The 27,852-nt window shown below is 34.4% G+C and overlaps 2 pseudogenes; one reads left to right on the forward strand and one right to left on the reverse strand.

Annotated features, from left to right (window-relative positions):
- Window positions 1-6,476: 6,476 nt before the first annotated feature.
- LOC120154517 lies at window positions 6,477-8,812 on the forward strand (annotated as a pseudogene).
- A 1,125-nt stretch (window positions 8,813-9,937) lies between these two features.
- LOC120154450 lies at window positions 9,938-19,015 on the reverse strand (annotated as a pseudogene).
- Between the last annotated feature and the right edge of the window lie 8,837 nt (window positions 19,016-27,852).

Consider the following 27,852-nt stretch of genomic DNA (forward strand, 5'->3'; position numbering starts at 1 on the left):
GAATTTGCGCTTACGTTTTGGGCTTTGTGGTAATACTCCTCCACCTACAAACATATATTAATTTTTATTTTTGGTACCCAAAATCTTTTGGGTTAATAGGCATTAGTTCCCAATAATCTAGTCCCCTTAGGTATCTATTTTTCTAGGATATCATTGTCCTTAGTAGCAATGAGCCCTTTGGGGGGCCCATATGCTCCTAACAACTTTCTCATTTGAGGTTCTTTGGGGACCTCTATGTTTGTATTATCTAAACCTATTTTTAACATAGTTGGATTTTAAAGTTTGACCATTTTTGAAATTAGGTTGATCCAACTTTGTTAAAAGAAACTTTAAGATCATCAAGATCCTTTTGATGATCATCATGAACTTTAGAAAGTAAGTTATTCAAATCTTGATTTTTCTTTTCAAACTCATCAAGTTTGACTTGGATATCCTTCATCTTACTTTCAAGGTTTTCATTTGTCTTAGAGAAGAGATTATTTTCATTTTTGAAATATTTTTCTTATTCTTTGAAATCATGATCTCAAATTTTAAGAGCAATTCATCATAGGCCTCTTGTAGTTCATCAGAAGAATATTCATTTAAATTGGATGAACTATATGTTATTATAGTTTCTCCCTCGATGGCCACAAGACACAAATTGACTACTTCTTATTCTTCTTCATCGGTGCATTTTTCATCGTTCCATGTAGCTACATGTGCCTTCTTGATTGACTTCTTCTTCTTCTTCAAATGAGGACACTTAAACTTGATATATCCCGATTTCTTGTATTAATAACAAATGACGGGTCATTCTTCTTAAATTCATTCTTAAATCCCTCCTTTCTTTGAAATCGTTTCCTTTGTTGGACCTCATGAATCTTCTAAATCTTTTGGCAAACATTGTCATTTCTTCATCTTCCTCATCACTAGAATCACTCTCTTCCTTAGTGGACTTGAGAGTAATCCTAACTTTCTTCTTCTCTTCTAATTTTTTTTAAGTTACACTTCTTGAGTGAGTAATGATCCGATGAGTTCATCAAGGATGTACAACTTTAAATCTTTGGCTTTTTCAATAGCGGTTGTTTTACCTTCCCAAGATAAAGGTAATGATACAAGCATTTTTCTTACCACTTCTTGATTGGGAGAAACCTTTCTAAAGTCCCTTAAATTAATGATGATGGGGTAAAACAATCTGGCATTGTTTTGATGTCTTCATCGGCCTTCATTTTGAAATTCTAATAATTTACAGTGTGAATTCCAATATTTAGTTTATTCACTTGAGTTGTACCGTCATGTGTGACTTCAAGCTTGTCCCAAATCTCTTTTGCATTTGAGCAAGAAGATACCCTACTATATTCATTGGGGCCTAATGCACAAAATATGATGTGCATGGCCTTTGCATTGAGTTGGATGAGTCTTCGGTCTTAATCAGTCCATTCTGACTTGACATTCGATATAACAAGCTCTCCTTGCTTATTGGAAGGAATTGATGCTCCATCGGTGATGACATCCCACTTTGAATAATTGGTGGCTTGAATAAATAGCATCATTCTATTCTTCCAATAATAATAGTTGACACCATTGAAATACGGAGGCTTCGAAATGGATTGAGACATATAAAAAAAATACCAGAGTTGATGGAGTGGCCATTGTAGAGGAATTCATTGACTTCTTTCAAAGATCTTCTCAAGAGGATGTTAAGCCTTCCAGTGAGAATAACTCTAATACCAAATGTTGAGTCAATCAAACCAATGAAATAAATAAGAGGGAGTGAATTGACAATTAAAAGAATGATGGAAGCTTTTTGCAATAAATTGAAAATTTTGACACAAACAATTTTAGAGTGGTTTAACTTCTTCAATGAAGTCTACATCCACTACCTTAGCTTCTACACTAAAGATTTCAACAAATTCACTAATTTGTTCAAACCTTTTAGGACAAGATGTAACCTTACAACACACTTAGACTTCTACCCCAAAGTCTCAAGTGTACAACCCTTCCTAAGAAGAAATTACAAATAGCAAACTTAGATAACCTTACTAGGAATGTGTTTGCACAATTCAAGAACAAAAAAAAACACTTAAAAAATGAAACAAATGAGTACAAAAGTGTTATTTGAAAGCAAAAAGAAGATTGAAGAATGTTAACTTGATTTTGGCTCAATATGATAGCTTTGGCTTTCTCTATGATCTCTTGTCTTCACATATGACTTGGAATCTTGTTATTATACCCATTCATTCAGTTCTAGCCATTTGAGTTGTTGTGGGAGTTAATAGAGTCGTTAGGATGAATTTTCCCTCAATAAATGTTGCCCAGACGCCTTGAGTATATGTACTCAGACTTGGAATATCTGTACTGCTTGCACTAATACAAAAATCTAGCTGTTGGTGAAAGAGGAGTATCGGTACTCCACTTAGAGAATTGATACTAGTATCGATACTCAAAGAGTATCGTACGAAAATAGCCTACTAGAATCGATGTTTATCAAAAACTTAAAGGGGGTATTGATACCAATATCGGTAATATAGTTTATTTTTACATATTAGTATCGGTACCAGAATCGGTACCATATGAACAATATCAGTATTGTTCTTGCAGTATCGATAATCTAAGGTTAAAAATTGATTTTTTACTTGATTAAGACTCGAAACCCTTTGTAAAATGTTTGAAAATTATTTCTATTATATGCCTTGAGTTTTTCAAAAAAGTAAGGAGTAAAGATGGAGTTTTTAACTTTAAAAAGAATTTTTATATTCGAATGGTTAACTCGAATATAAGCTTGAAAACTGAATTAAAAATAATCTTAAAATTTCTTTAAACTTATTTACTTTTGGTATATCAAAATCTCAAGGCATAGTTCAACACATTGACCATATCATGTTTAGGATCAATCTATTTAGTTCAAATTACAACACTTATTAAGGTACAAAGCTTCAAAAAGAATCATTGGGACAATTTTTTAACATAATCGTCCATACTCAAAGCAAGCTTAGCCATGGCTCCGGGAAGAATCAAGTTTGCCTTGCTGCTTTCTTCTCATTCCTCTCTGTTTTTTTTCCTAGAAAACACTTTCCAGAGAAAATGACAACGAAAGTTGTGAACGTTCCATGGCTTTGGGAAACGAGCTTCTTTAAGCTCCAAAGTGGAGCTTAAACAAAAACAATGGGGAAAAGAAAGTAAAATATGGCGGTTTCGAATAGTTTCTTATTTGTTTTGAGAGCGTGCAGCAAATGTACAGAAATGATGATAGAGCGCAACAAATGTATAAAAATGAAGAAGCTTACCTCTTTAATCCACCATTCTCTATTTCGATAAAAATGATCAAGGACGTAAAGCTAAAGGATGGGATTCACATTATGACCAGCTTAGTTAAAACTGGACCTGAAACTACAAAGGGTCATCAACTGTAGCACCTGTGAGTTCTACAACACTCTTCTTCATGGTGATTGTTGCATGGAATCACTTAAGGAAGAAGGAGAGATAAAAAGAACATGGGTCAAACATATTGGGAAGTCAAATACGTGATATCATTTCGTTTTCTCAGTAACTGCAGTTAACGGTGAGTGATCAGTTTGTTACAAATCGATAATATTAATGACTAATTTGTTATTTTTGAAACTTCATATGAGAAAACAAAAACATACTCAAAATTTAGTGAACATATGTGTAGTTTACCCAAAAAATAAATAAATAAAGTATGTGTTGAATTATTATCGAAAGTACGTACTTTTCAGTTTCGAGTTGCATTTACTTTAGGAATGGCAGAACGACTCGAACTCGACGGGAAAATCCGAAACCCAGCTAAGTTCGGGTCGGGTCGGGTATCGAGGTAAAATTCGAGGATTTTTTCGGGTTCGAGTTCGGGGCAAGGTATCTCGCCCCGCCCTGATTATATATATATATATATATATAATTTTTTATATTTTTTATATTAATTATATATAATACAAACAAAACATTTAACCTAGGTTGTTGAATGAGATTCGAGGTAAGTCAGTAACACTATATTCTATATTAACTTATATGTCATTTCATTTTTGAATAATATTTGTGTTAAAGGATAATTTATGTTATTTTGTTTATAGAAATTTGTTCGGAAGAGACCGAGACATATTGTCGCTCTATTGAATATGATTATGACATGAATTAGGTAAATAATGTTTATAAAAACGTTACTATTTTGGTAATATGCTTTTATAATTATTAAAGTAAAATTTGGTTGATTTATTGATAAATTTATCAATGTAGGGAGCTATCAAAGAAAGTGACAAAAGTGGCACGATTTTAGATGACTTTATTTAACTTAATATTAAGTATGCATCTCCATTGTATGATTTGAATATCGGAACAAGTTTGTATTTATGTATGTATTTTATTTTGGAGTTTAAACATTTATTTAGAATTGAATTTGAATTTGTGACTGTAGTTTGAATTGTAAATCATGTAAATTAATTTTTCAGTTTTTTGTGATCGTTTTTTTTATTTTTTATGAAAAACTATGACTGCTCGATTTTTCTCAGAATCAAGTCAAATTCAAAGACAGGACAAATAAAATCTCTAACGAGCCCGGTAAAAAATCTAATAAAAAATAGGTAAAGTATAGTAATGGTCACTGAACATTTCTGAAGCTTGCATTAAGGTCCCCCAACATTTAAAACTTGCAATACAGTCCCCCAACATTTATTCCGTTTGCAATATGGTCCCCCAACTTAAACCACAGTTAGAAAATTAGGATAAATTATATAAATGGTCATTGAACTTTTCAGTCACTTGAATTTAGGTCCCCCAACTTTTAAAACTTGCAAAACAGTCATCAATTTCATTCTAAACCCCAATTTCCAAGTAATTCAATTTTATTCTAAACCCTAAATTCCAAAATACTTAAATTAAATTCAATTATGTCAAATTTATTATTATTTAATTTCATCTTATTTCATGTGATACGTATTTTTTATATAAATATAATAGTATAATTCTTATCTGTTGAAGAAATTTTTAATTAAAAAAAGTAGTATGATATAGAAGAGGTTGAAAATAATTCGAATTTTAAATTTATAAAATGTTATTTTGACGTATAAATAAAAGTGTAAACTACTCGGTGACAACTTAACTATCTAGCCCTTTTTACTTTGTCATCGATCTTTTAAATTTATCAATCATACCACATAATTATTTAACTGTTTCAACTAAGCCACTAGTCGTTACCAATTGATAAAAATGATGATGTGGCAGTTAAAAGGAATTGGTATTATTATACATTCAGTCTTTATTATTTATATAATCAATTTGGTCCTAAATTAAATAAATTTAATAAATTAATCATTTAATTAGGATCTGACATGTGTTAGCACATGATCATGACACGTGTCATTGGTGACACATGTTACCACCTAATTATTTATATGCTATCAATTTGGTCCTAAATTAAATAAAATTTAATAAATTAATCATTAATCAGTATCTGACATGTGTTAACACATGATCATGATATGTGTTATTGGTGACACATGTCACCTCCTAATTAGAAGAAAATTAGTTACAAAGAAGTAAAATTTGGGTCTTGGGCAAACTCAAACCTGAGTCACGCAAATGAAAGATACAGGGGGGAGCCGTTAAGCTAACACCATCGTTTGTGTTAAGAGATATACAATAATACATACTAATAGTATGATCAATGCCAGAAAAAAAAGAATATAATGTAAAATGGAAATAATGATATTTGAACTTCGGCAAAAAATTTGAAAGCAATAAATGATGGGAAAATATTATATTTTTACAATAAAAAATATTATATTTGATAAATTGTTTGATAGATTTAATATATTTTTTAAATATTAGTTGATACAATATTTTAAAAGAATAAATTAAGATTATATATTTTTAAACTAAATTTAATAATTATATTTTTATATTTATAATTCATGATATATATAATCTTAAGTTGAGTATTTCTAATATAATTAATAATTTAATTTCTTATTAAAATAAAATATTCAAAAAATATAAATGATTCATACATTAATATATGAATATATTTTTTATTTATACATCTAAATATAAATATACATTTATATAAATATATTTTATTCGTTGTGTCTGTGCCTTGAACTCTTCTTCAAGCCTATATTACCTTAAATGAAGTATTTTAGAATTAATTGAAGTATTTTAGAATTAGGGTTTAGAATAAAATTGAATTACTTGGAAATTGGGGTTAGAATGAAATTGATGTTTTGCAAGTTTTAAAAGTTGGGGGACCTAAATTCAGTGACTGAAAAGTTCAATGACCGTTTATATAATTTATCCTAATTTTCTAACTGTGGTTTAAGTTGGGGGACCATATTGCAAACGGAATAAATGTTAGGAGACTGTATTGCAAGTTTTAAATGTTGGGGGACCTAAATGCAAGCTTCAGAAATGTTCAGTGACCATTACTATACTTTACCCTAAAAAATAAGGCGGGGATGAGTATTTTTTTTTAGATTAGGGACCAGAAGCAAAACTTGTCCGAACCCATCTCGTTGCCATTTCTAATTTACTACCTACTAGGTCGACATTTTTCTCTGAAATTTTGACGAATCGGCAAAGCAACCGGAGAGGGACCGGGTAGCTAGGGTTTAAAAGTATGGCCTTCAAATTTTGAAACCCCCTTTAATTTATACTGTTAGCATTTCTTCAATTTTCCTTTTTATGTTTTCTTTTTCTGTTTGATCGGATTCCGAAATTGATGAGAGATGACGTGAATAATAACGCTGCCATTCAATTAGGGTTTATAAAAATTCCTCGTTTAAGTTTCCCATTTTTCAAGACTGTTATCCAAGGGTGTGTCCGATTTTATTTTACTTATTATTATTTTTTAATTCAACGCGAAGGCCATGGCGGGACCTGGGAGTTCAATGCTGTATTCATTTCTGCTATTTACTGTGGTTCTTTCACTCCAAGGGATGTATCGAGGGAAGTTAGCATCATCAGAGCTGTTTACAATCCTTGGAGGATTCATCTGCTCCTTACTGTTTCAGGGGTCACTAACGGTGAGTCCTGGTCCTGGAAGCCTTGAATCGACTCCTTTTCTTATTTTGCTGTTTTATGTTATGGACTATGGTTTTAATCTGATTGTGTTATGCTGTTTTCAATTTGTAGACTATGATACTTTGAGTCGTGTCGAATATGGTTCTCAGTCACAGAACAGGCATTTAATTTCTTTCCTAAGTTTTTTCATCTGATTGGAAGGTGCTATCTCATACACATCTCCAAATATGTATACTTCGAGCAAAATGAAGATTGAAGAGTAGGAGCAACATAGATAACAAATTGCAATCTGATTTCCTGAAAACCTTAATAGCATTCAATTCTGCCACTCATATAATGTGATTCAGCATAATAATCTTTGATTTTCCTTCCTTTTGTCATTTCAGTTCATTGGGAATTTCTAGGAAACATGTGGAATGAGAACTGGTTGGGGTGCTGGTAAGTATAGAGTGTCTTTCTTTGTTCCTTTTCCTTATTTATGGTTACCCATCATTAACAAAAATCAGAAAGAACGAACCTTTAACCTTTTATAATGGTCTGCTCATTGCATTTTCTTTGATGAAAATGTAGAATGCACGTGGTGATCTTTAATCCGAAGCTCTTAAGAATGTGCACATGTAGCTGTGCTTTCATCTTTCATGAGGTTTGCTACTGAAATAGTAAACACTAGTAAGAAGCTCGGAAGGTTAATATTCAAAAGCTGTTATATCCTTGCATTGGTAACAGTTACTGAAAAACCCGACCATAACTTTTTTATGGGGAAAAGCCATTATGTGTTTTCTATCAATCTGGTTAAGCTTTTTCTTTTTTTTAATAGCAATCTGATAAAGCTATAAATTGGTAAACGGATAGGATCTGTTTTAATGACTGGAACTTTGTTTGGAACCATTTTATGGTTCACTCAGTTCTCTGTTACATGTCATTTCTTAAAGAGCTTAACGTGAATTGCTCTCATTGTTTTCCTTTTGGCAGTAATATTAGCAAAGTGGTTGCATTGATTGCTGCTAGCACTGTTCACCGAGTTTGTATCACAACATGGTAACGCTAAGATGTGACTCTTCATTTTATTGTGTTTCCTAACTTACACATGCTTAATGAGATTTTTTTAATTGATTGACAGTACGATTTTTTAAGTTTAATTTATGTTGAAGGAAGATCATGTTTAAGCAAGTTAGCTTATGATTAAGAAGCAACCAATGGCAGAATTCAGATAGAAACTGGTTTTCTTATTATAGTCTTGTAGTGGAGCCATAGTGATGGATTTGAACCTTAGATTTCCTTTAGCAACTTGTGGTTGTATAGCCAGCACACCCACCACACAAAAAATGATATAATAAGTTTGCTCCATGCTGTTGAAGGGGCAGTCTGAGCATGGAAATCTGGAATGTTTTTCAATACGAAACAATTACAGACTGGTTGATTGGAAGCTTTATGTTTGTAGAAATAAATTTACAAATAATATGGACCAAACCAGTAGAGCTAATAGCAAATCAGTTGTGTTTTATTTACAAATATACATATAACTGCTTTTATATTTTTTGAATTCAATGCAGTTTCTTGTTCTCGGTTGGATTACTTTATGAGATCAACAAGATTTCAGGAGTGAGGCTCTCTAAAAGCGAATCAATAACAAAGAGGCACTGAGTTGAAGTGTTATTACTCTTCACCATAATGGATATATGATATGAACTTAAATTTTTTGCAGAGAGCTAGTAATTATTTGTGGCTTCAAGGACTTATACATGGATAATTGGATTTAAGATCATCTCCCACTGTCCCTCACTCTTTATCTCCTTCGAATGAAGAATTTTGAGACTCACTAATATTTTCTTGTTGGTTTTGCTTTGTGCCATTTGTGCTTGCTAAATTGATTTTGAAGTAATCTAATGAATTTTAATGAACATAAAGGATTAGCATTCTTCAGTTTTTATGCAGAAAACTGGTGTTTCGTGTTCAATTGGCATGCCCAACATGCAACGGATACCTTTGAACGGAAATTTTGAGAAAGGAAATATTTTGCTTGTCCATTTTAATTTAGTGCCATCTGTGCTTGATACGTTGTTTGGTGAAGTATTCTAAAGAACGTTAAATGAAGTATTAAGTTTTTGTGCATGCAAATTGTTGGTGAATGTTCATGTTGGCATGGCATCATCCGCTGCAAAAATGTGACGGATTCGTTTGAACAAATAACTTAGAACCGATGTTGGTTTCTTGGTCGTTTCTATTTGATGTCATTTGTGCTTGCTAAATAAGTTCTTAAGAGGTTAATGAAGTATTCTAATCATGGCATCACATCATCCCGGGCCAAGGTGCAGGATTGAAGGGCTCAAATCTTGAACTGTAACTAGGAATATGTTGTGAATGCTACATTTGTTAAACATGACAAAAGCTCTACCAGTGAAAGACCCTACCCCAAAGATTACTGGGAATATGAGGTGAAAAAAGTATAATTTCAGAGAAAAAAATATTTTGTGCAAGAAAAATAAGCTATAAGGTAGCCTTTTACATTTTTCTTTTGGATAACTTTCGCTTTTTCAATTGTTACATTTTTCTTTTGGATAACTTCCGCCTTTAAAAAAGGCATACATATTGTCAATTTTCGCTGGTCTCAAATTCTAGCTATCAAGTCCCGTTTTACCAATTTAACTTCTTATTATTTAAATTATTATTAATAAATAAAAAAAATGTATATTTAAAAACCTTCATTCAAATAAATTTTAAATATAACTTTTAAACTTTATTTATTTAAAAATATTAATAATCAATTTTTTAAAAAAAATTAACCACTAAAAAGCCGATGTACGGAAGATAACTTTACAGGAAGAGTACTTGAGTAAAGTAGCGGGAGAAAAACACATTATTTTTCATTCACGGTGGAATATTCTAAAATTTTCAAATACTTCATTTCTACAAAATTAATTTTTGGCAGTTAGTCTCAAGGGTTCATAGTTAAACCAGAAAACTACATTAATTGTATGATGATGTTTCAAACCCCTAAATCGCTTCAGGTTACTCCTATACTTCCAAGATGAGGATGATTACACTGTCCAGGCTACTGGTCGTCTTCTAAATGAACAATGCAGACAGAATTTTACGAAAAAAATCCAAAGTTTATCTGAGGCTTCCATTCAACCTAGATCGGACCAGTCCCCGAAACCGACCTCATTTGTGGATTGTTAAGAGTGGGTTGTGCATTCCCTGGGGAGTTGAACATGACATTTGGAGGAGCTGACGCGGATGCTTGCATGGTTGTAAGGGGCATCCTTGGACCCATTGGAAACATTGGTTGGCGTTGCATGAATGGCATCTGGGGCTGCACTGGTTGGTTGTTGGCATATCCGGCAATGACCGGTTGTGAAGGTGAGGCTGGCATTACCTGTTGCCTGTTGTTGCTGATGTTATTGTTTACCATGGGAGAAAAATCCCAGGTAGACTCATTGTGAAGCGACTCCAGCAGGTCCAAATCGAGCCGATATAAGCGAGCCCTCTCTGCAGCAAACCTTTGCCTCGTTTTCTCCACTTGTTCACATTCTTTCATGAGTAACGTTTCGACTTCCGCAAACAGCTTCAGCTTCAGTTCTAATCTCTTCAACTGAGATACAGATTGAAAACAAGTTTATCTACAATCTATAATACAGATGAAGGAAGACAAAATAGAACATAGCCGAATTTCTGAGTACGGAATTTTGAAGGAAGCATAAATGAAACACACATTCACAAGATTTATAAAGTCTCATCTAGGTACTCAGGACTCCAGTATCCAATGCTTCCAGGACCAGGGGGTATGTGTTCGACATGGTATGCTAAATTTTATTTTTTAAGTTTTGATGGAGGATCATTCAACATACTCTCATACCCGTGTTTGAATATGCATCAGATATAGGTGTTGGACACAAGTAGTTTAAGGAAATGAAGATCAATAAGCCAGTAACATAACCAATATCCATGGGTGTAACAGATATGTTAATCAAGTCAAGAACCAAACAAGTAAGAAATCTTCAACTTAGAAGCTGCGTCCATAGAAGATTGAAGGTCAAGAGCAATATAAAACACGTAGCCTAGAAACAGATCTCGAAGGGTATAGAACATCTCAATGAATCCTCAGAATTTAAGACCCCTCTAAGGATGAGTTTACAGTTTCAAAAGCAAATGCGTGCTCCTTTGGCTTTTTTCTTCTTATTTTCTACGTTAAATAACAAAGGTATGCAAGTTAATGCAACGTAAGTCCTTTTTATTCTTGGTTTCAAATCTTTAAAGGAGTCGAACTCTCATGGCCATTACTTGCTGAGAGCTATTACAAGGAATATATGGCTGAAAAAGCAAATACACGAGAAAAAAGTAACGAAAAATACCTGATGATTTATGATATTAGTGATACCTTTGAATTTCTCGTTCCTCGTGATCTGCAAAAAGTTTTGCCTTCATAGCTGCAGCTGCTAAGCCAGCTTTGGCAGCACCTTTAACTTTTTCAGCAGATAGTGGATGAACCTCAGCCTCATTTTGACCAAATGAACCTTGTACTGCTGAGTTCTCTCAAGTTTTTTACAGAAAAATAATTTAAAATGCAACACAATATGGGAGAATAAAAGGAACTAAAACTATAGTGAAATTAGTATTCGTAAATTTATGGACTACCTTTTTGATGAATGGACCTATGAAAGCCACCTTCTCCACCATGTACACTCTCTGTTTCATCCTTCACAGTTCAAAATGGATAATAATTAGCAATTAACATGCGAAGTTTTGAAAAAAGAACATTAGGTTAGTCCAATCCCATCAAAGCAATGAAATGCTCAAATTTTCAATTCAAATAATAATCTTCATGAGTTAGATAGAAGCCATGGTGTGTGCAAAAAAGTGATATTAAACAGGGACCGCATAATAATACATTGATTTTTTTTTTGAAAAAACAAGGTTATGCACTAACCTATTACCATGTCCAGAACCTTCATGTTCAACTTCAACCAATGCTGCCAAGGATGCATGGGCACAAGCAGCAGCAACTCTTGGTCCAACAGCAGACGCCAAAAATGCAACCTAGAATATTTTCCACTAGTTAGACTCATGTATGAAAAATGGTTGGCTATACTATGAGATCAATCTTCGAGTAAAATTTCATCACAAATCTCTGGGGAAAAGTTTTCCTCTAGCATTTTTAAGAAGCCATTTTCAAAAAATAAGTGCCCAATTTGGATCCATCTTTGCAGTACCGGGAGATCCATCTTTGCAGTACCGGGAGATCCATCTTTGCAGTTTCATCACAATCTCATTTTGAAATTAAATTTTCAAAAATAAAGGTGCCTAATTGATTTCAATTTAAGAAGTAATGCAACCCTCAAGAACTAGAGTTTTTTTTTTGATCCATTTACATTTTTCCGATCCCTACTGCCTCTTGCAGTAAAAAAATAATACTTAAGTGTCTTTGACATGAGACCAAAGAAATTCCACAATTTGTCTGACCAGAAAGATAAAAGGCAATTCCAATATTAGAAGAGTTTCCATCTTAACTATTTTCTTGTGCCAATATGGTTACTACACCAGAAAATTGCTGAAAAGGTCATGATTTAATGAACTTAAAATTGAGAGCATTGCAAGATAATAAACAATAACTGATGCAATTCTCACACTCCACAGTGATATTCACAATTACAAATCTTAAATGACTAATAAAAGCATTAAAGAGTGATGTGCATAGTCATAGTGTACCATAGCCATAACTGGATTCCCAGAATTAGCAAAAGGAACTTGCTTTCAGAATCTGCATCTTGAAGGCTGGGCCCTGAAAAGAAGGGCAAAACTTAGATTAAAGGTTTACATGCATAACATCTTAGTTTCTTAATTTCCAGGCAGGTAGAGACTAAGTAAACAAAAAACCTGGTAGACTCCCATTCATGTTTGAGTGCAATCTTTGGCTGTCTCCACTTGATACAATGGTTGAGTTGGGCATGCTTGGAACTTCCAATTTTCCAACAGGCCATCCTCCACGGGTAGACGTAGAATGAAGTATGCATTGTGCTTTTGACTTAGTGCCAACATGCTCTGCTATTTCATTCCAGTTCTCATTGTAACTTTCCATTGCCTCAAGCAACAGTAATGTTTCCTGGTCCGTCCAACTATCTCCATCTAGGTCCCCGTAATCTTTTGTCGAATCTACCCTAACAAAATCTATACTTGAATGGCCAAAACAATCTCCCATCATGGAAGCAATTAGAGCACAGCAGTGCATCAACCTGTAAATGAGACAAAATAAAAACAAATGATTATCATTAACACCAAGATTTAGGAACATTTACAAATTCCATCAGTCTATGTTCATGTACAAACACGACATTTCAGAGTCCACGAGCTGCACTCGGCTCCACTACAGTGCTTATCCAATTTCCTCTTGCACTGGAAACAAAAGCAATGTTCACCTCATGATTCCACCTTCTCAATATTTTTAAACAAGTATTTATTAATATCATCTAACTAGTTTTCATAATTTTTTTTTGATAAGAATAGTAGGCCTCATTAAAAACTCCCTTCATGATTAATGGAGCTCGAAACAGTTCCTTAATCAGTGGAATGAGGAAAATAGTGCCTTAGGATTTCATTAACATTATAAATAGTACATAGGAATACAACACCCTAAAGCTCCCTTAAGGAGATATAATACCGAATAATTACATCCCTAAAGAACAACACAAAAATCAACCAATTCTAGCCTTAGCTAGGGCATCTGCCTCTAGATTAGCTATCCTATTAACCCATCTAATAACACCTTCACAAACTCTAAGCTTTTCAATAATATCTTTAACATATAAGCAAAAATCAGGACATAAATCAACATCCTTAACCCAGTCAATTGCACCCTGCTGTCACTCTCAATAATCAAGTGATCCTTAACCTCTGGCAAAAGAGAAAAAGAAAGATAAGCCCTTTTGAATAGCTTTCACTCCATCAAGGTAGGAGGCCCCGGACCAGCAGACTCCTTGAAGAGCCTAGGATCGACCCAGAAACATCTTTTAAAAACACCTCCTAACACACTTCACTTCCAATCACTGGTAGTAGCAGCATCAACATTTAATTGTAAAGCCGTGGAGGAGGGGACCAAGGGAACATAGATATAATCGGGTTAGAGTAGGGAAAACAAGAGTCCCCTAAGAAGGATCAGCAATAAGAGAATCCTTGGAGATAGAACTTGTTATACTTTGCTAAAAACCATGAAGCAAGCCTAACCTTGCTAAGAAGAATAGTTCAACTTGATCTAACTTTCCTCCTTCAAACACAATAGAGTTTCTTGATTCCAAGTGGTCCAAAGGACAACCCCTGGAAAAATTGACCATATAAGTGAGTTAGTCTTCAATCAGCCCAGGCTAGGAGAAAGTTTTTGCTTTAGTGTGAAAAACATAATGAATCTTCCAGAACTTCATGAATTTATTCCATAAAAACCAAACCACCGAACAACTAAAAAAATAAATAGAGGGGGACTCTTCCATCAGCTTGCAAAAAGGACATAACAGATCATCAATACCCTGCACCTCTTTTAACCAGAACTGTCTTCACTGCCAGCTTCTGTAGAATCACTTGCCACAAATGTCTCCACTCTTGGAGGCAGCAGGCCCCTTCAAATTACATTCTTCCAAAAGGACCTCCTCCGAACCCGAGGAACTCGAATAATAGAGATTAACACAAGATTAACAGAAAATACCCCATCTCCAGGCCTTTCCAAGCCAATCCATCAGAAGATTTAAAATAAAGGAAAATTCGAAATTACAGCCATCAAATTAGCTCACTGCTCATATTCCCAATCATTCAAGTCCCTTCTCAATTGAACATCCCAAAACCATCCCCAAGAGCTATATTGGCCAACTCGAATAATTTACCAGTCTGTTTAAGGAAATAGAAAACAGTCTAGGGAAAATGACCAATAGTGGATGATCCATAGCCCAAAAATCTTGCCAAAACCGAATTCTCCCATCACCAACTTGAAACTGTACTTGCTTCTAATTTACAGTCAATAAAGTCTTCTTTGAAATGGTTGTTCACCACAGATCCCAAATCCAAGAAACTTTAGGAGTAAACCTTACTGTCAAACAACAACAAGGATGAGTCCATATTATATTAGTACAATCATTTTCCTCCAAAACAGCATTCCTCTGTCATTGGCAAACCTCCAAGACCTTTTTCTAAAAGTGCTCTGTTTACCCTGTTAATATTCGGAACCCCAACCCACCCTCGATCTTTGGTTTGCAGACAGTGAACCAGCTCACCCAATGAATCTTATTTTTACCATTTCCCCACCCTATAAAAATTGGACATAATTGAGTTGAGGACTTGTAGACCGAGGCTGGAACCTTAAACAAGGACAAAAAATATGTAAGAAGCGGACAGACTGATTTAATTAATACCAATATCCCTGCCAAAGATAGAGAGATTCCTTCCAACCCGCCAACTTCTTGTAGAAATTATGAACTGGATCCCACAGAAGTGAAGAATTTTGTGTGCTCCAAGAGGAAGTCCCAAGTACTCTGAAGGAAGCAACCAACTGAACATCCAATAGCCTTTTCCCATTCCTGAACTTCCTCTTCATTGAATTAACCAAATAATTTACACTTCTTTAAATTCACTGAGACCAGGCATAACTTCAAGCACTCGAAGCCCCTTTACATTCAAATCTGATTCTTCGAAGCACCTCAAAAGATTTAAGATCATCAGTAAATTGTAGATGAGATAATTTAAAAGTCCCCTCCTCCCTGCTAATAACCCATACCAGAAATAACCCCTCTGAAACAGCCTTAAGGATCAATAAATTAAGAAGTTCCCCTACTATATTGAAGCAAAGGAGACAAGGAACAACCTTGGCGAAGACCCTTTGCCATTGGGAATTCCTCTCACTTCAAACAGTTAATTGATGCTCAGAAAACAAATCAAACCAAACCAAACTGAATCGAATCGAATCAAATCAAGCCTCCAAATTTGCTTTCTAAACCGCATCTAATAGTTCATAGTTGCTAAAAGTGCAAGCTTTAGCAAGACTTCTTTTCTACAAATGAGGATAGAAATTGACTTTTGTTCCTTTCTTGACCACCAATATCAAATAAAAAACCACCAAGTACCCTCTCACACATACGAAATATATTCTCAGCAACTCTTCCGTATAGATAGATTAAAGTACATACTTCCTTTCTGTTGAGATATGGAAAGATAGATCCTAGATAGGAACTGCTAGAGAGCTAAGTTATTACAAACAGTAGCTATAGCAATCTCCAATAGAAATATTCCCAAAATCTAAAGTATTAAAGTTCTATCAGACTTAACATTGCAGACATATTCGCATGTATAACTGATATATTGTTAGATGAAGACACAAAATGACAACAATTTCACTAAGTTATTTACAAACAGTAGCTATAGCAATCTCCAATAGAAATATTCCCAAAATCTAAAGTATTAAAGTTCTATCAGACAATTAACATTGCAGACATTATTCGCATGTATAACTGATATATTGTTAGATGAAGACACAAAATGACAACAATTTAGCCTGATCTCAGAGATTCATGTGAGCTAGGCAGTCGACATGCAGATATATTGAAGCCTTAAGGGGTTTTCTATGTGAACATCTAGAAGTGGATTAGTTTTTCCCAAAAACCAGTAAGAAGGCCAGTAACTAAATACGAGGAGCCTATTCCTTCATATATGCTAATCCTGAGTCTGTTTCATATCAAACATGCTTCACCATTTTTTATATTAAATGGTCCTAATTCAATTTGTTTTCAGCAGCTCACTAAATTTTTATGGTAAAATTTACAGACATGCAGCAAGAAATTTGTTGGATGAACAATGGGAAGAACGATCATTAAGACTCAACATAAAAAAAAAGATTAATGGGAAAAAAATTACATACATCCTTCTGCGACTGATAATATGATGTGGGAACAGGCTGAGAACATGAAGTGCAATTGTTTCCATATATGCACTCTTGTATTCTGCTGTCCAAGTCATAGAAATCATCACAATGTGGCAATGATGAATAACAATCAGCTGCCTTGAGCCTACATTTTGGTTTGTCGAATTTGATCAAGCTATCAATAGACTTTAACACAGCTGACGGCACATGAACCTCACCATTTGGTTCCTCCCTTAAGTAGGACCCAGAATTCCATGGCTCATGACATGGTGCAGCTGCACAATAATTAATAATTCCCCAATGATCAAGAAACCGGACAATTCGAGTTAAATCCTCATCACTGATTCCATATATCAACCCCTGGCAATCAGAAACTGTAATTCTCTTCTCTGGATTGTCCATATACTTGGCAACAATGCGGTTTCTACAGTCCATATATTTTTCTGGCATGTGTTCAGGTGATTTTCCAGAGAAAAAATGTGGCACAACTTGTCTTTCTAGTCGACACTGTGGCTGGTGAAAACCACTCTGCTCACAAGGGAATCCCAAACATAACCAAATATTAATACACAACTAAGAAGAAAAATGAGTGCAGATAGAGACAGAGGGTGCAAGAAAAGGTCAGTGCTGAACAAAAATGAAATTGAGGTGTAATATCTTGTTCATACTCTTTAAGCAAGGCATAACATGAAACCCATGCCAAGTAAATAGAAAGAACCCAAGCGCAATTTGCTTAACTTCTTCTTTAGTTTAGATTACATTTTTCATCTATATTCAACCAAAACATCTTATGGAGTCCAATTAAAATCAAGTAAACTAAAAATTAGTATAAAGCTCCCCTAATAAATAAAGAAAGGTACATAAGGATACACGTTCCCAATCCCATCATATCACCAGTGCATCTTAACATATAAGCTAGCAAATAAAACATATAGTATCACGAAACATAAAAGGGGTATGTTCACTAAGAGCATTTGAAAACAGTCAAAACTTTCAGACTCTTAAATCCTACTAATAGCAACAGTGTTTGAAGAGAGTATTCCCATGTAACACTAAGCAATATGGGGGGAAAGTTCAAATTTTAAGAAAACATCATAGAAATATCTAAATGTAGCGATAAGCATAAACAATCACAACCTAGCTATATCTTTCATCAAAACCTCAAGAAAATTAAACCAGGAGTTGTCCTTGGAAACCCGAGAGTCATCTACCCTTTCTGCCCTAATTAGACTTGGAATCGAAACCAAGCAAAAATTCAAAGCATACAGATACAAAAGAAAGAGAGGAACTGGACCTGAATGCATTGGCATGACATGAACCCTACTCCCAAACCTCTTAACAACGCCACGCCCTTCCATTATTGGAGGAGGTGTAATCACATACTTCTCCGGTTCAACAATGGGAGCTTCAGTTGAAGCCGCCTGTAACTGACCATAGGAAACATTCTCCAAAACCGCCAAAGCCACCTGCTGGTGGGTCTTGTTATCCCCAACCATACCCGCCCGTTCAGCCGCCACGACCGCCATTACAGAAACGTGAGGACGGTTCACAGTTCGCTTCACCACGGCGGGGAACTCCGAGATGCGAACTCCACCGTCAGCCAATACCTCAGTGTCTCCGGACCTCGCCGAAGATGGATCCGCAAATCCTCCAGCGGCATCTTCGCCGGCGTTGTTATCACGGTGATTGTCGATATCATCGTTATTGTTATCTTCTTCTTCTACATCATCCTCATGAACGACATCGTTTTCTTCTTGGAGATGTTTGGGCCTTTGGTCTCGCTTCCGTCGCTTGTTTCGTCCTCGACCAACTGTTGAAATGAAAATTAAAGAATTAATTAAATTTCAATTGCAGAAAAAAGGGGATTTTTTGGGGGTGAAATTGAATTGAAGTGCTGAAGGATAGAAATTACCTGAAGGAGAAGAAGCTGGCATTGGAAATAAATTATCAAAAGAGGGAAATTAGAGAGAGAGAGAGAGAGAAACGCGGAGAAATTGTGGGGTCGAATTGTCGGAAAGGAAGAGAAAATGGAATTTCAGGAAGAGGAAAGGGTAGGGAAAACAGTGAGTGACTCACTGAGCCAAGCCAACCAATAATAATAACAAGAGAATAAGTTTTTTTTTTTTTTTGTAAACTATATATGTATAGTTATTAAATTATAGAGTGATTTTATTTTAATTATTGAATTAAAATTTATTGATATGATGTTTAAGTATATTGTATAATTATATTTAGTTTATATTATTTATATATTCTATTAATTTATTTTTAATTTTAATTTAGTTGAAAAATTAGAATTGACATCATAGATAATCAAAGTAAACACACGTAAGATGAGGTTTAAAAACATCGATAGTTGAACTAAATTTAACATTTAATTAAAGATTGATAATATATTTTATTAAAATTTATTTTGTTTGCGAAAATTAAAGAAAATAAAAAAAATGAAGGTCATTCAAATTTAAGTATGTTCGGATAAGAAAGTAAAAAGTAGAGGCCTTGTTGTTCAAACTTTAATAGAATTAAATTTTTTAATTAATAATCAGTTGATCTAATAAGATGATATATTAGATCCTCTTAGTAATATATTAAGAATTTGAATTCTAATGTATGCAAATAAAGTAAACTAGGTTGAGAGGGCTACCATTGCCTATGTAATATCTAATCTGATTTAGGGGTTGTTTGTTTATTGTTGAATGGACCTATTCAGCGTTGAATGTTGAACCGTTTAGCATTCAGTGTGTTTGATTCTCACCACTGAATGAAGATTGTGCTAAATGATTCAGCAAAACACTGTTGAATGATTCAGTATTAAAGTACATTCTGAATGATTCAGAACCATTATCAAATAACATGTCACATTCAGAGCTAATTCATATAGAGCCTTTGAATCATTCAGGTCATTGAATCATTCAGCGCTTAATCATTCTGATTTAATCAAACAACCCCTTAGTTAATTAATATAAAAAATAGAATTCAATTTTTTGAATTTAATAAATATAATATTTTCTAAGTTGAAAATTAAACTAGAAATCTAAGGTTAAGATACGGGGTTAAATGAGTAAAAGAATTAAGACCCAACTGAATACCCAATGTCAAACTAATGGTAAATAAACCCAAAATATTTTTAGACCAATTACATACTTAAGTTAAGTTCAAAGGGCAAAATATGAATTAACCCTTATATTTTTATGGTAAAAATATTTTTTTGTTAAAATAATAATTCGGATCGATTGTCCAACGTCCGGGCCACACATATTGGGTCAAAGTTTGGAGCTTGAGAAACACTGGAATGACTCCCAGCTTCCAGGCCATATTACAGTTTCCTGTGCTTCTTCTTCGTCATTTAATCTCAATTTGTTAAACCAGTTTCTCGTGGAATTTAATTTCAATATCCAAAACCCGAGGATCCCGAAATGTCGGTACGTTATTTTTCTTTTCTAAATCTATTTTCTAAACCCTGATTATTTGAAGCTTATTAACAAATAGTTTCTATCTTTTTTTCCGTCGAAGTTGATGCAGATCTTTGAGTGGTTGGCAAGAAATGCTTTGCCATCTCTAGTGATCGGAGACTCGGTGTTCAACTTCAAACAATCGCCACTGATTTCCAAAGGATTTCTAAGATCCACGATCGCCTTTTTCTCGGTCTCTATGGCCTTGCCACCGATGCTCAAACCCTGTATCCTTTTAACCCTTTATGTTTTGTCCTTTATGATTTCGTTTTTCAATTAATAAATAATGATATATTTTACAGTAATATATATGTTTTTAATTGAAGATATCAAAGGCTTGTCCTCCGGTATAAGTTGTATCAGCTAAGAGAAGAGAGGGACATGAAACCTAAGACTTGTGCTAACCTCGTTTCTGCTATTTTGTACCATAAAGTAGTTGATATGTCATCGAGCTGAATGAAATTGAACTTAACAGTTTCCTGTTGGTAGATAGCTCTTCTCACCTTGAGCTATGCTACAAATGATCTGCCTTTGAGTTGAGTGTAATCGAACTTGAAGGTCTTTTGTTGGCAGATAACCCTTATTGCCATGATGTGTCTTTCAGCTGAGTATAATCAAACTCGAATGTCTTTTGTTGGCAGATAACCCTTATCGCCTTGAGCTATGCCGCAAATGATATACCTTTGAGCTAAGTGTAATCGAACTCGAAGGTCTTTTGTTGGCAGATAACCCTTCTCGCCTTGAGCTATGATGCAAATGATGTGCCTTTGAGCTTAGTGTAATCGAACTCGAAGGTCTTTTGTTGGCAAATAACCCTTCTTGCCTTGAGCTATGCTGCAAATTATGTGCCTTTGAGCTGAGTGTAATCGAACTCGAAGGTCTTTGTTGGCAGATAACCCTTCTAGCCTTGAGTTATACTGTAAATGAACATGATATCCTTCGTCATGAAGTTGAAATCGTAGAGGGCCCATTCGTTGCGAAGTTGAACCTTGAATTGGATATCCTTCGTCGTGAAGTTGAAATCCAATCTAAAGATGAATGTTGTTGGTGGGCACGATTCCCTTCGTCGTGAAGTTGAAACCGTGGATGACCCATTTTGAGCCTTGAATTATATATCCTTCATCGTGAAGTTGAAATCCAATCTAAAGATAAATGTTACTGGTGAGCACGATTCCCTTCGTTGTGACGTTGAAACTGTGGATGACCCCTTCGTTGTGAAGTTGAGCCTTGAATTGGATATCCTTCGTCGTGAAGTTAAAATCCAATCTCAAGATGAATGTTGCTTCGAGTCCAATATCCTTCGCCGTGAAGTTGAAATTGGTTCTAAATGAAACTGGGAAGTCGTTTGTTGAGTCCAATATCCTTCGTTGTGAAGTTGAAATTGACTCTGAATGAAACTGAAAAATCGTTTGTTGAGTCCTATATCCTTCGCTGTGAAGTTGAAATTGACTCTGAATGAAACTAGAAAGTTGTTTGTTGAGTCCAATATCCTTCGTTGTGAAGTTGAAATTTACTCTAAAATTTGCAAAATTATGTATACAAAAAATGACAAATATGATGCTTTTAAGTATGTCTAAGATGTATACAACATGAATTAGTTTTGTTTTATCTCCTGGATGGAGCCTCATTCTTTGTCTGCTTGTTCCTGCATATGGAGGAAAAGCCTTCAGAAGATTTGGTCATTTACATCTGGATGTTGAATCCCCCAAAGATGCCCCAATATTTGATGTTGAATCTTCAATGATGCCCTCATTGTCCCTCATTTCTTGCTTCATCATTGATTCTAAGCATGAGTTTTGTGTTTGAGAGCCACAATTCATTTACCAAAATCCACTCTAGAGATATTATCTTGTTTGAAAAATGTTTTTCTTTCTCTTTTATTTTCAAATTTCTGAAAATATCAATTAAAAGAGTTTCGAAAAATGTTTAATCAAAAGCTTTGAAAATATTGCCCCTTTCACGGTTTTACAATTGAGACGAATCATAAACTAGAGTTCATTGGATATCAAAGAATTAATTACATTGTTAATCCTTCAATAAATTATAGCTATTTGACAAGTGTCAAGATCAAAGCTATCTTGGGAAATGGTTAAGTAAGGAAAAAAGTCTTAGGTTATTGTGTTTGGTCACAGGTTTGGCATTTTTGTTTATTCGATGCTCAAAGGTTTGATGGGGTAGCTTATAAGCTCCTCTACCGGAAGTGTTCTCCGACTCCCAACTTTTATGGTCACGTTCGGATTGTGCGGTGCCTTATCAAGGAATTTGTGTAATCGCCTCAGTTGCACAATTTTTATATTTGAGCTGCCTTTTCAGGTTTTCAACTCGAATCCTCCTTTGGTTTCAAGGCATAAACATAATTTACGTCTCGAACCCCCTTTATTATTTTTCTTTATCATGCATTAAAGATTTTAGAAAACTTTTTGTAAATAAAGATTAATCATGATGGGCGGGATGAAACCTGAAGATAGTCTCTTCTGTTCAGAAATCCATGTATGATTAGAAGGGACTTTTAAGACACGTAACGTAGGTCATGGTTCATGGTTATGAAAGAAAAGGATAAATATGCCCAAACAAGTGTTTCAGGGTATTGAACCAATGATTAATTCATTCTGATGCCTTCAATCATGTCATGCTCAATTTGAATCTGTTCGTATATGTTTCTCTTGATTTTCTCTGGATGCTCCATGATCTTCGAGTGAAGTGATTCTGGAATGATTGTACTTGATTAATCTCATAATTTGAATCTCGATGCGTAATTTGAATTGAGAGAATCTTTGCATATGTATCTTGTCTTCTTTTTTCTTCACTTCTTCCTTTGTTTTTGTTATGATTGGATCTTCGCACTTGGCATTTAGTTCACATTTTGGTATCTCCTTTGGATTGATGTCTTCACTCATGTAGCATATTCCTTCCACCTTGCCCCTAGTGTGGAGGGTGGTCCGTGGTTAGAGTTGAATCAGAGAAAAAAAATACTATAGGATCAAAAGGGGACAACAAGGGATATATATATACATATATGGATAAATGAAACAAAGTCGTTCATTATCTCATACACAAAAGTCCTCACATAAGAGGTATCCCCAGGGGATAGATTTTCAGGATTAATTTTATTCACATGAAAACAGTGTAATTAATGCATAATAGAATTATTTTGAATAAATTCTTCTTTCTGCTTCTTGTTCCCAACATATCTCAATGTTCAGGCTCCCTGCGAGATACCCCAAGTTGTGTCTTAGAAGAATGCTCAAATGAACTACTAAATGCCTTAGGTTTTATTGGAAAAATGTTGGTTTTACGTCTAAAAAGACGATGGTGTGACTTTATTGACTCAAAGGTATGGGTATGACTCTTTGTATCTTCATAAATTATTCTGGGTAAAGAATCGAGGGATTTTTTGTTTTATATATGATAAGAAAGGTCTGATCTTGCCATATGTCAAAAATCTATAATTCTTGAAGAATTAAAATAATCCTTAATTCATTTATTATTCGAAGAACTAAAGATTAAAACTCGTTCAATTATTCCACCTTAGAAGGTAACATAAATTCATTCGTTTAAAAGATTAAGCAAATATGAAAGATCAAAAGCGTGTTCAAACAAAACAATACTCTAGTGCAAATGGTAGATGCAATGCCCCATTCTTCGATTTTTCATGCCCCTGAACCCATCGGGTTTTGGATCTTGCGTTTCAGTATCTTACAGTTCTCAGAGGAATATCTGGAGCTTCCTATGTGGTAACTGTACACAGCTTCAACATCATAAACCGTAGGGAATGAGAACTCTTCTCTTAGATCATCCTAGAAGGCTCAATCTACAACTTGTTGAACAAACTTCCACCGTACTGATTTCAGTTTTTTCTTTAATTGTTCAAATCTTACTTCCATTTGGTGTCACATGATTAGAACCACTTCATCGAATCCTCCATGAAGAAATTTCATGTTTATGAAAATGCTTAAAAATGAAATGTAGATGCAAAATGGCAAAATGCATGAAATGTTCGAGGCATTGATCCGAAAATATGTCTGTTATTATAAATAATCTCTATTGGGACAAAAGTGTTTTATCTTTTAAGAGAAAAAATATCAAAGGTATATTCTGACTAAATCCTCTAGACCCCGAATGGCTTCTAACAGGTTGACTAGTCCTCTGCCTTTGTCTGTCACTGGTTGAACACCCTATCGAACTACTCCGGCTTCTCTGGTTAAACCGTGCAAGTGTTGAGTTACTTTTTATACTTGTTCCAAGAAGTCTCGAATGACTGCATCTCTGGCTTTCATCTTTGGTTGAACACGTTCCCGATGAATACGTTATTAGAGCCCTCCATCAAAAGGAAGTATCTGAACCTTACTAGCTTGCTTCTTGAATTCGTCAACAATGGCCTCCAATTTCAGCTATCATTTTGCCATCCTGCTCTTGTTGTCCTTGAAGGGACTCTCCAAATCAATAGTCTTTTTCTCGTCTTACCCCCTACAAATTTCACCAACTCAGAAGGTCGACTTTTGATGTGCTCGGTGTAAATCTCAATCCGTTCTGAATACTTTATAATGCAACAGTGTGTTATGTTCTTCGATTACGGGTACTACGTCTTCTTGGTTGAACGTCTTGCATATTGTCTCCCTGGCCATAGCCGGACCTTTGCATTTTTCAACTCTTGTATTACAACCCCTTTGTTCATTAATGCAAATTATTTAGGTTTAACGAACACTGTTTAGTGGATCAACACCTCTTTTAAATGATGTAAATGACAAAAATAAAATGAAAGAAAACAAAAATAAAAAGAGTTAGTGAGGTAAGGATAATAGGAAAAATAATAATAATGAAAATAAAAAGTCCTATCCCACATGACATCTACCCCACATGCTTTAATTCCTACCCGGACATGATCTCTATCCTGCATGTTAATTTTGAACAAGTCCTAACCGCATATATTTCTAGTTCGCATGCTATGAACAGAAAGTAAAGCAGGAAATAATCTCAAAATAGCCTTGGGTTTGAAATGAGGTTTTGAGGTGGGCTCTAACTCATTGTAGTCTCCTGGTTTAGGTTCTAAACAATGTACCTGAGTCCTCCTTACTGGTGCCCCCTTGGGCTTGCCAGACCCTTAGTCTTAAGCTCATTACAAGCTTGTGTGGACTAAGTTAAATTCGAGAGGAAACATTCTCTCTTATGCCCGCACGGTGAATAAATTCACTCGAAGACATAAGATATATGAATCCCGAAGGCTACTTGCTAGGCCCACACGGTAAATAAATTCACACGAAGACGTCGATTTTATCCCCACTTAAATAGAGTTCGGAGCTCGGGTATAGAGCCTTAGGTGGAAAAAAAACTTTAAAGGCTGAAACAATTGAAAGAAACTGTCAGTACAACTATTTATTTGAAAAATAACCAAAGATAAATAATTAGAATCGAATAAATAAATTAAAATTTAAACTTGTAATTTTCGTTAAAAAAGACAACTGAAAATTAATTCTAGCCTAACTCACTTACTTGTCACCAGTAGAGTCCCCAAGCTGTCATAACCATTTTTCGATGGAACAATTAAATATTGTTTTAAAATGGTTACGACTTTTAATTTGGAAAATTTGTTGATTTGGAATTAAATTGGATAGAATTGAAAAAAAGTCGTCATCGACCTTTGGGTTAGGTAGGTCGAATACCTAAAAACGTCTTTCAAAAACAATTTTAAGAAAAATTATTTTTAAGACGAAAAATTGGTCTGCGTTTAGAAAGATTTGATTAAAAAGGGTTCGGGAGTCGGTTACAGTCAAGGAAGGATTAACACCATTGAATTGCCATTTCGGTACCATTTAATTTGTCAGTTGTCTTAATTGCGAAAATTAAAATTTAAAAAATTCAATTCGAATTATTTACCTTTTATCGATTGAAGTTACTATTGAAAAATCAAACAAAATATTAGATGGTAAAATAAAATATTGAATGCTAAACAAAAAGAAAAATTTTAGAAGATTAAAAAAAATTAAGATAAAAATAATTATAATAATAATAACGTGAAATAATGTCACAAGATAAATAAATAAAAATGAAGAAAATGTTAAAAATAAAAAATTTAAGAAAAATGCTAATTTCTAAAAGAAATAAAAAAATAACAAAATATATAAAAAATTAGGAAAAAATAATAATAATAATTTTTATTCTAAAAATGAAGAAAATGTTAAATGATCACCTAGTAATTAGACAAAATACCAAGCACACAAAATTAGTGATTAAAATAAAATTACTATAAATTAAAAGACCAAAATAAAAAACATAATTTACATTAGTGACCAAAATAAAACACGCATAAATTCCTAAGTCAGATTCGAATAAAAATATAAAAAGTGACCAAAATGCAAAAATTAAAATAACAGTAGCTAAATCAGAAATTAATAGTGACTAAATTAAAATAAAACAACATCAACATGCATAATCGGAATAAAATAAAAAAAGGTGATCATCGTATAAAATATGCTTGAGCTACTTATGCATGATTTACCCATTAAGATATGTAAACCAAGCAAAAAACACCTTAGAATCTGGGGACCTTACGCATGATTTCATTTTTTTATACAACCATAATATATCCCCATTTTCACGTGAAACAACCCAGAAACCTGCAAGCTTCAACAAATTCTCCTTCCCGCCGCTCGTTGGATCTACCTCCGGTGGCCATTGGCCACCAAAATTTACCGGGAGACTCGTCTCGACGCAGTGGTCATGGATCAGGGCTCCGTTTCGTCAGGGGTGTTTCGAACGTCGTGAAATGGCCAAAAACCGCTTAGCTTTCCCGGCCTCCGATCTGCGCCATCCGCCGTTGGATCGAGCTTAAATTTCAGTATTGTTCTCCCCTCCTCGAGACGCTCCTTGTCACCGTTCGGTTTATTGAACCGACCCTCCGAACGCTGGCGAGATTATGACAGAATGGTAAAACGCCCTTTTTCACTTTTTTGTTATTATTATTTTATTTGAAAGCTAATAAATAAATAACATAAAATAAAAATACCAAAAATCACTTTGAAGATTTTTCTCTGCTTTTTATTGATGAACCCAACTCCCTCACTTTACATTTTTTGTTCGGGTTTATATAGCCCGAATTATACATTTTTTCTTGCTTTTTTTCAACATGTTTGAAAACATGTTTGAAATTGTGGCAGTGGCATGTGGATGAAGCGGTGATAGTGGAGAAATCGGTGGGTAGCTTCCAAAAGGCTTGACGGCGGACTGGAAAATTGTTGTTGGCGGCTGATTTTGTTTTTCCCGGACAAAACGGGTGTCTATACTTACCAATTTGAAGAAATACACAAGTTATCTTCTTGTGATTTAAGTTTAGGATACAATTTGCGTTTATATCAGTTTTTGCACTTTCCTTTTGATGCCATTATGATTATAAAAGATGGTTTGTTGCATGATTTTTCAAAATTTTAGGAATTTTGGATTCAATTTGGCAGTCACGTCTCTTGTTTTCTCTCCCCCAGAGAATTTTACTAATACATGTTTTTC

This window comes from Hibiscus syriacus, unplaced genomic scaffold (genome assembly GCF_006381635.1).
Source record: "Hibiscus syriacus cultivar Baekdansim isolate YM2019G1 unplaced genomic scaffold, ASM638163v2 tig00111131_pilon, whole genome shotgun sequence".
Taxonomy (NCBI): Eukaryota; Viridiplantae; Streptophyta; class Magnoliopsida; order Malvales; family Malvaceae; genus Hibiscus; species Hibiscus syriacus.